The sequence below is a fragment of the Homalodisca vitripennis genome, chromosome 5 (genome assembly GCF_021130785.1).
Source record: "Homalodisca vitripennis isolate AUS2020 chromosome 5, UT_GWSS_2.1, whole genome shotgun sequence".
Taxonomy (NCBI): Eukaryota; Metazoa; Arthropoda; class Insecta; order Hemiptera; family Cicadellidae; genus Homalodisca; species Homalodisca vitripennis.
Window position 1 is genome coordinate 175,180,321 of NC_060211.1, and position 8,222 is coordinate 175,188,542.

Below are 8,222 nucleotides of genomic sequence, written 5' to 3' on the forward strand. Positions count from 1 at the left end.
AACACGTGTTTATTTGTCAGAAGCTTTCAGATACATTTATCCTTCAAAGTAGGAAACAACAAGTAAGTTTTACACGCCATGTTTACTACCTTTATATAACATTTTATACATATACTAGCGGGCCCGGCGCGCTTTGCTGCGCATTTCAATAATTTTTTGCAAAAGTTTGCCCGCGGCTTCGCACGCAATTTCCCGTTGAAAACAGTACACTATATTCACTTATTCTTTTTCTATCACATTCTAAACATTGCTGAGATAATTGATAGTCGTTCCATCGTGAGCCTCTTGGGCGTATTATGAAGGTATGTACCATATTCCTGCCTCTATCTAGCTGTTACCCACGGCTTCGCACGCAAATCTTAAGAACCGAAGTCCTTATATTACTTAGTAAATTTTTTTTTTTTACTATAATAAATTTTAGATTAAATTAGTTATATCTCCGATGCCACGATTGAGCTTGCTTTGTTGTCTCGATCGAGAGAATATGTACACACGGAGTTTTGAGAACCATACTTCTGTCAAAAAAAACAACTAAGGTTGATTTTATAACATTCTTTATATTTGTAGCCAACGTAAGATAGTAATTATGATATCTGCATTACTCTTCTGATCAAGCATGAGCATGGTTTATATTAAATAAATATTGCAGTTAAAGGTGAATTTTTACGTCAAATTTGAATTGTATTATCTGGATAGTAAAGTCTATGTTTAACAGTGATTGCAAAAACAGTTTAAACAACATTTGTCGTTTCTCTTAAGCTTACTCTATGCTTTAAAACTATAAGTGTAATATATGTTTACAAAGAACAGCTGATTAAAAATTTGAAAAGACGTTTAACATATGTTTGCTGCAATGCATTTCTTATGGGTATTTCTGTAACCAGTGGGGCGGAATCCTGAATCGGGAAAGGGATGGGCATAGCTTATAAACCTTCTCCGTGGAAAAATACATATACGTACAAATTTTCATCATGATCGGTCCAATAGTTCACGATTCCATAAAGGACAAACATACAAACATTCATTTTTATATATATAGATATACACGGATAGATTTTAATTCATCTCTAAATTATTACTTTTTTAGATATAAAAACATAGTTGAAATATAAAATACTATAATTATTTGAAACACCTGTAACGTAATTCGGTTGGTCATTTTAATGTTCTATTGTTCGATAATTTTAAATCATTGGAAAACATGGATGATTCGATTGTCATGGTGGCCGCTTATTATACTGCAGCCTGGGAAGTGCGATAACCCCCGCACTGGTCGGCGACTGCAACGATCCAAGCTGTCGGCCAATTTCGGAAAGTTACTCAATAAGACCATGTAACAACACCCAATCCAATTTTGAGTGTTATAAAACACATCTGTGCGGAATTCTGTCCGCGAGGGTCGCAGCCGAGCCCCGGGGGGAATCTTAAAAATGGGGGTTCGAAACTGATGGCTGGTGGGGTCGGTGGGTGGCGTGGGGCGGGGGAGGACACTACGTATGCATCATTCATGGCCATGTGAGTCGTAATCAGATACCGAGTTAATGGTGACAAACTTGGCTTTGGTTCGGACACCGAGAATCTATCACAGCCCAGCCGAATAAAACCGGCCGGCCAAGTTTAAACCGCTTACTGCAGCCGGAGCTGGGTATTATGGGGAGCGTCAGCAGGGAAATGAGCTGGGGGTGGTTTTAATAAAATAATATTAGTCACCAGATTTCCACCCTTACATAAACGGGACAAAAAATAAGCCATACAGAAACTTATAAAAATAATTTGTGTAACTATTTGACACACGAAGTTTGTGAACCATTTTATAGATGTGTGGCATACCACAGGGTGACGTAATAAACCCTGCCATATTTTATTTACTAATAAAGCACGCAAACAACGGAAAAATCGTTCAGAAAAAATGCAAAAAGGGATTGTAAAACAACTTTTGTTTCCTGTGTTTTGAAAACTAAGTGTGCAAAGTGGCAGCTATTGTTGTCTTTACATATTCAAAACGATCTAGAAAAAAATATAATAAAAAAATCGTCTTCTTCTTATGAATAATTTACTTTTATACTATCGAAGTTCAGAATATAGGACCAATATGGAGTGAACCCTTATATTTACGTTAACCCTACAGAAAAAAAAAAACATTATGGGCGATGGCCGCGATGAACCCCTTAGTATAAATTGGCCGAACAGTTCCTTAAATTTCGGGGTTATCTCTCAATTTTCCAAATATAAAATAAAATATTTTTATTACCTGTTTATGTTTTTTTTTATAAAACAAAAACACAGTTTTACATTTAAGTTTTATTTTTAAGATGGGACGATTGTAACAGGATTTTTCGCCACAGTTGGCATCATTTAGTAACACTAACATTTAGATACTAACATTTAGATACTACAATCTGATCTCTTCCTCAAGTGTATAAGTAACCTTACACGTAACTACAATCTAGCGTTAGTGTTTAAGATTGCCTGTTTTATTAGCCTATCGATTACGGAAAGTTCTATTAGTATAACTAAAATATTTGCTAGACGATAGAGAGCTTTAAATTGCTTATTAAAATAGCTGAAAACAAAACAACGATCGTTCCAAAAACAACCTATGGCTATAAATAGATAATTGGCTACTAATTGTATTTTTCAGTTACGAATCTGTGCCATCTAGGCTGATTTGTGACAAAAATTTTAAATATTATCAAAGGGAGGGTGCGTTTAAAAAAGAATGAGGTGTAAGATATCCTGGTAGTTAATATAGACAGTTCTCAGTAAATGCCATTGAATGGATAACATCGAGAACAAAAGTATTAAAAGAGTGCTAATGATTTGGTGATACCACAATTATTGTAATACTATCAGTCTTGGTGGTGCCCCATGAGCGGAAGGTAGAAATAAAAAAATACCTCTCCATAATAAATAAAAATATATATTTTAAATACAAAGTATCATTGAAATATTTATTTATATGCCAGAGGCTTGGGTTGGAGGTTAGGAGGACGATGAGCAGAGAAATGGCGCACACAAGTGGTCGTTATAAATCCAAACCTTGTAATCGGGATCCACAATCTATGATTGCTACGTTATTTGTGCACCATTGACAATAAATTACGAAAATCAGAAAGATGGAGGTTAGGAGGCCAATACTATTGCAGTGGTCGTTAATGATAAAAGCAAACAATGCATGTGAAAGTCGAAGGTACAGTTGAAAACATTATCTTAGCAATATTGCCCAATAAGTTACTGTCAGAGGAGACAGATGGAGGTTAGGAGGACGATGCAGCAGGAGAGCGGAGCACAGCAGTGTTAGGTATTGATCCAAGGCCTACAATGCCTGTGAGAGTCACATCTATGATTGGTACGTTATCTTTTCTCCATTGCCAATAAGTTATGACGTCAGAGGAGACAGATGGAGGTTAGGAGGACGAATGTAGCAGAGGAGCGGAGCACAGCAGTGTTAGGTATTGATCCAAGGCCTACAATGCGTGTGAGAGTCACATCTATGGTTGGAACGTTATCTGTTCTCCATTGCCAATAAGTTACGATGTCAGAGGAGACAGATGGAGGTTAGGAGGACGATGCAGCACAGGAGCGGAGCACAGCAATGTTAGGTATTGATCCAAGCCTACAATGCGTGTGAGAGTCACATCCATGGTTGGAACGTTAACTGTTCTCCATTGCCAATAAGTTACGATGTCAGAGGAGACAGATGGAGGTTAGGAGGACGATGCAGCACAGTCCCACCCCCCCCCCCCCCCACCCCCCCCCCCCCCCACCCCCCCCCCCCCCCACCCCCCCCCCCCCCCACCCCCCCCCCCCCCCACCCCCCCCCCCCCCCATGATGTAATAGGCTACGAGTTCTTATACAAAATTCCTCTGTATTTATTTAAAACATTTAAGATATTTCACTTACTAGACATACCAAACAAAATATATTATTTAAATTCATTGCTCACTGTACCTGAGGTAGCTATAAGAATATACGTGTTTTAATATTTTATAGTACACAAAGTTAAGTTTTGTGCGACTTAAATTGTGAAGTCGGTCGAAATTAGACGTTTCCATCAACATTTCTTTTAATTCAATTTGTTACCGAAATATATTATTTCTCTTTTAAAGGAAATTACTTCATCTGTTTCAAGAAAAACTGTTGTGTGCTTTTACAAAGCAAGTTGGCATCTTCTTCTAGTCTATAAAGCCTTTGATCTATGGACACAGCCGATCTCTTGGATCTATTCTGCCTGGAGGACAATCTGGCGTGGAATATTTACACCTGATTACACAGATACGTCGTGCCCGCCACAAAATCTGGTCTTCCTGAATGCTCTCCTTTCTTGAATCATCGTTTTTCTAGGTTAACAATGCCTCTACTAACTTCTACACTCCTCAAAGTTTAGCTTTGCAAGTCCAGTTAGTCTTAACAATAAACTAGAACTTTTATCGAATTCTATTACGCGAATGCCAATTTGATTCGGATCCTTTAAGAACTTATATACTTCCCAAAATTCAAGCTGCACATATATCCGTTCCCATGATAATAACGCAATATGTAACCAACAAATCTGCATTATAAGGCAATAAAAGTGTTGGACTTTATATAAAAATGTAGGCTAATATTCTTCATTTCTAATATGGGAATTCTCAGTATTTTTCTGGATTTATATATTTTTGTTCACAAAAATAATTTTATCAATAAATCTCCAATACGAATGTTGAGTTCAGCTCTAGTTCACCCTCCTCTTAGCGCAGCGTCAGAATTCCGAAGCTGTTACATACTTTTTTTGGGTCTCTTCAGACGAACATGACTCCAGATTCCAGGAGTCAAGTCTGTGACAGCGTCGGATTCCAGACGCTGCACTAAGAGGAAGGCGATCTGGAGCTATACTCAATATTCACATTGTATTAAACCTTCACCACTATAGCTATGTCTTTTTGTAAGAATTTACTTTTTCACTAGCGTTATATAAAGTAATGGTTTTAGAAATATTTTACAAAAACTAAAATCCCAATGATTCTGTTTTTCTATTGTTCTGTATTAAATGCATACTATATGTATGTACAATGTCAGACATAGACTACACTTGCATTTACTTTTAATATAATTTTGACGTTTTATAATTTAACATGGTTTCTGACAAAAACTACAAAGCTAAGCTTAAAAAATCTGGAACAAACTATATTTTCTGTAGATTTATATCCATTTATAACATTATAATTGGTTTCATTATGAAATTCTTTAGCTTAAAATAGTTGTGTATTTATGTGATTGCTTGAATAATAAGAGCATTTTCCGATCACATTTATTGAAATGTATCACTGTACATCTATTAAAGATAAATGAGATATTTAATAATAATGTACTTAATTGTACAATCGTTTAACAATAGAGCTATTTACCCGATATATCAACGTAGAAAATTTTGCTAGAAACGTTTTACAATACTAATATAAAATATTACATTCTGTAAAATAATATTATGGATTATAAATTCAAAAATACCCACTATTAAATTCCAAGAAGAGGCTATAAAATCAGGAGTAAACAAACGCTGTTCAATTTTTCACAGGAGCAATCAAAGCAGTATTACGATCTTCCAAGAGCAAATCTCAATAACGGTAGACAGACATATTGCCGCTAATTTGACTTCGCTGAGGAAGGGCGAGCGCTGAGGAAGCCTTATATTTAAATCCAATAAAAACTGAACCCTCACAGCAAGGGTAGTTTATTGCTTCAGCTGATTCTAATGAAGTTGACATTTCCGATTCGCTTGGAGACGTTTTAGAAATATTTTCGTACCTGTAATATCCCACAGTGCTTGATGTTACGTCATCGCATTCATAACTCTGTCTTTATCATTGATCTACGTTGAATGTGAATAACTTAAAATTTTAATACATTTTCGTTGGAAATGATATAATGAAGGTTTATAAATCTGTAGCTGACCCTGTTGATTACGTTTAAAATATGCGACCTGACTCAAACACTTTTCTTAATGATTTCTTACAGCTAATTTGCATTTGAGTTACAGTATCTACATTCGATGCACGAACAGTACCTACATTAGAAACCTACTACCAATATGTTGTTTTGGTATTGTACCCATTAGATCCCATTTTTATACGGAATGGATGAAGCACATGAGAGGAAGTGGTCTTAGGTTGTGGTAATGAATACTCGAAATTGTACGAAGTTTGCATGAAATTTTGATTGTGGCAATAAACTTACACGCACCACTTATAGATAATATAAATAAAAATATAATTTTTCCACCTCGCTGCCAAAACAGAATAATAATGAACTCAAAATTTGGAGTGGGTCTAATGGCCCTAATGCGCTTTAAAATATTGACTACGAAACTTAATCATTAAAAAGAAACACTAGAATTGACTTCCCTTGAACGTTAAATTCGACTGACACTTTACGAAGTGGGTAGACTTGGCTCGACATTAGCTTTAAACGTCAGAACCAAAGAATCGAAGTCGAAGAGAGAAGAAATAAGAACTAGAGAACAGAACATTAGTAAAACTCGAACTCCAAATACAAAAACAAACCTCGCGGACAAGGCGCGTAAGTTTTTTTCCGATAGACAGGTTGTCGGCTACAAAGTGTAATATAAAAAATATTATTACAAATACCAATTATTTTATCATTCCACTAAGAACTTAGTTCCAAGAACATGACGAGTAACAAGGTTGCAATATAATACAGTACATGTGATATAAACAAATGGCGGTATATATTCACGTTCGTATTGTTTATGTGACATTTCTAAATTACCACAGAATACGCTAACTCACCAAACCAAAAAGCAAATACATCCAATAGAAATACGAGCGATAACTGCCGTACCCAATACACAGGGTTTCAGAGTTTCAATTTATTACCATCGTATGAGTCAATGGCGCAGTGTAGCGGGTACAACGGTTATCGCAAGATCGAGCAACGTCGAGCGTGGCTGCTGCTTGGATGGGTGACCGCTGAGCGATCCTGCCCCTGCAAGCAGCCCTCCTGCCCGGCCATTGGTGGTGGTTCGGAAGCCATTTTTAAGCCGTTGGTCCCCAGGTTGTGTCAGAGAGGGCTTCTTAGTCCTAGCTTCGCCTGGTAAAATAAGACAACTTTACTTTACTTGTTCGATACATACATTACAACTTTTCTTTTGTATGTTAAGCCGTATTTTCTTGAAGATCTATGACATCTGAGGAAGAGGATAGATTCCAATCATCGAAACGTAGTGGTGTATATTTGTGTAACATCAACGGTCGCACATCTCCGAAATCTAGTTACCCTTTTAAACTTTCCTTCGTCAGTATACAAACCTTAAACCAAAGTTAAAATTGGAATTACTATTGATCTCTACAATTAAAATGAGTGATTTGTAAGAAATACAACAGACAAGTCCATGAAAGGAAACGTAGGGTCTTTTTTCGTTTAAGGGCCAGCACTAAAGACCCTAGCTTGCCTATTCAAAACTTAGATCACGCGATGCTTGCCCGCTGCGCAGCGCTTTGCGCTGCTTACTCTTTTAGAAAAAAAATTAACTCGAGCTTGCAAAGTCCAAGCCCAGATCAACTCACCACGCTAAAACTCAGACAGAACTAACGCAGGTTACATTACAGGCAAAAGATAAGCGGCGCGCGTTTATCACTGATAAGATAAGACGAGTTTATACTAGACGTAGTACCTGGACTACTGCCCTACGAACTAATAACACCAAAAAAAAACGATTAAATGCACTGTCAGTCAGGTATAATATGTTTGTAAGGTGCTGGCCCTTAAACAAAAAGACACGAAACGTATTTTAAATAAAACAGACCATACGGTTAAAAACAATTGTTGCATGTCATACAAGATACTCACATAACACTGAATCACGAAAGCCTCCTGTTAAACATATACTTACAAGTTTAAAGTTGCATCAAGACCTCATCAATAAAATATGGGATAGAATACTTGTTTTTGTCTATATTTTCGAATGATACCACCGAATGAAGTTCAGAAAGTTTAGAGTTCGGTTAAGTAGTTATAAACCGATAACAAAGAACGTCAGCAACAGACCACCGCCATATACGTCACGAGCACAGAGTCACTCCACTAGTCGGTGAGCACACTCAGCTCCGAGCTATCAATTAAAGTTGGCCGTAGCGATTGGATTTATTTTGCCTTCTCTGTTGCGGGTGCCGGCTGACTTTTCAATCGTTTTGTAGCGGGCAAAATAAACAGTTTTATGTTT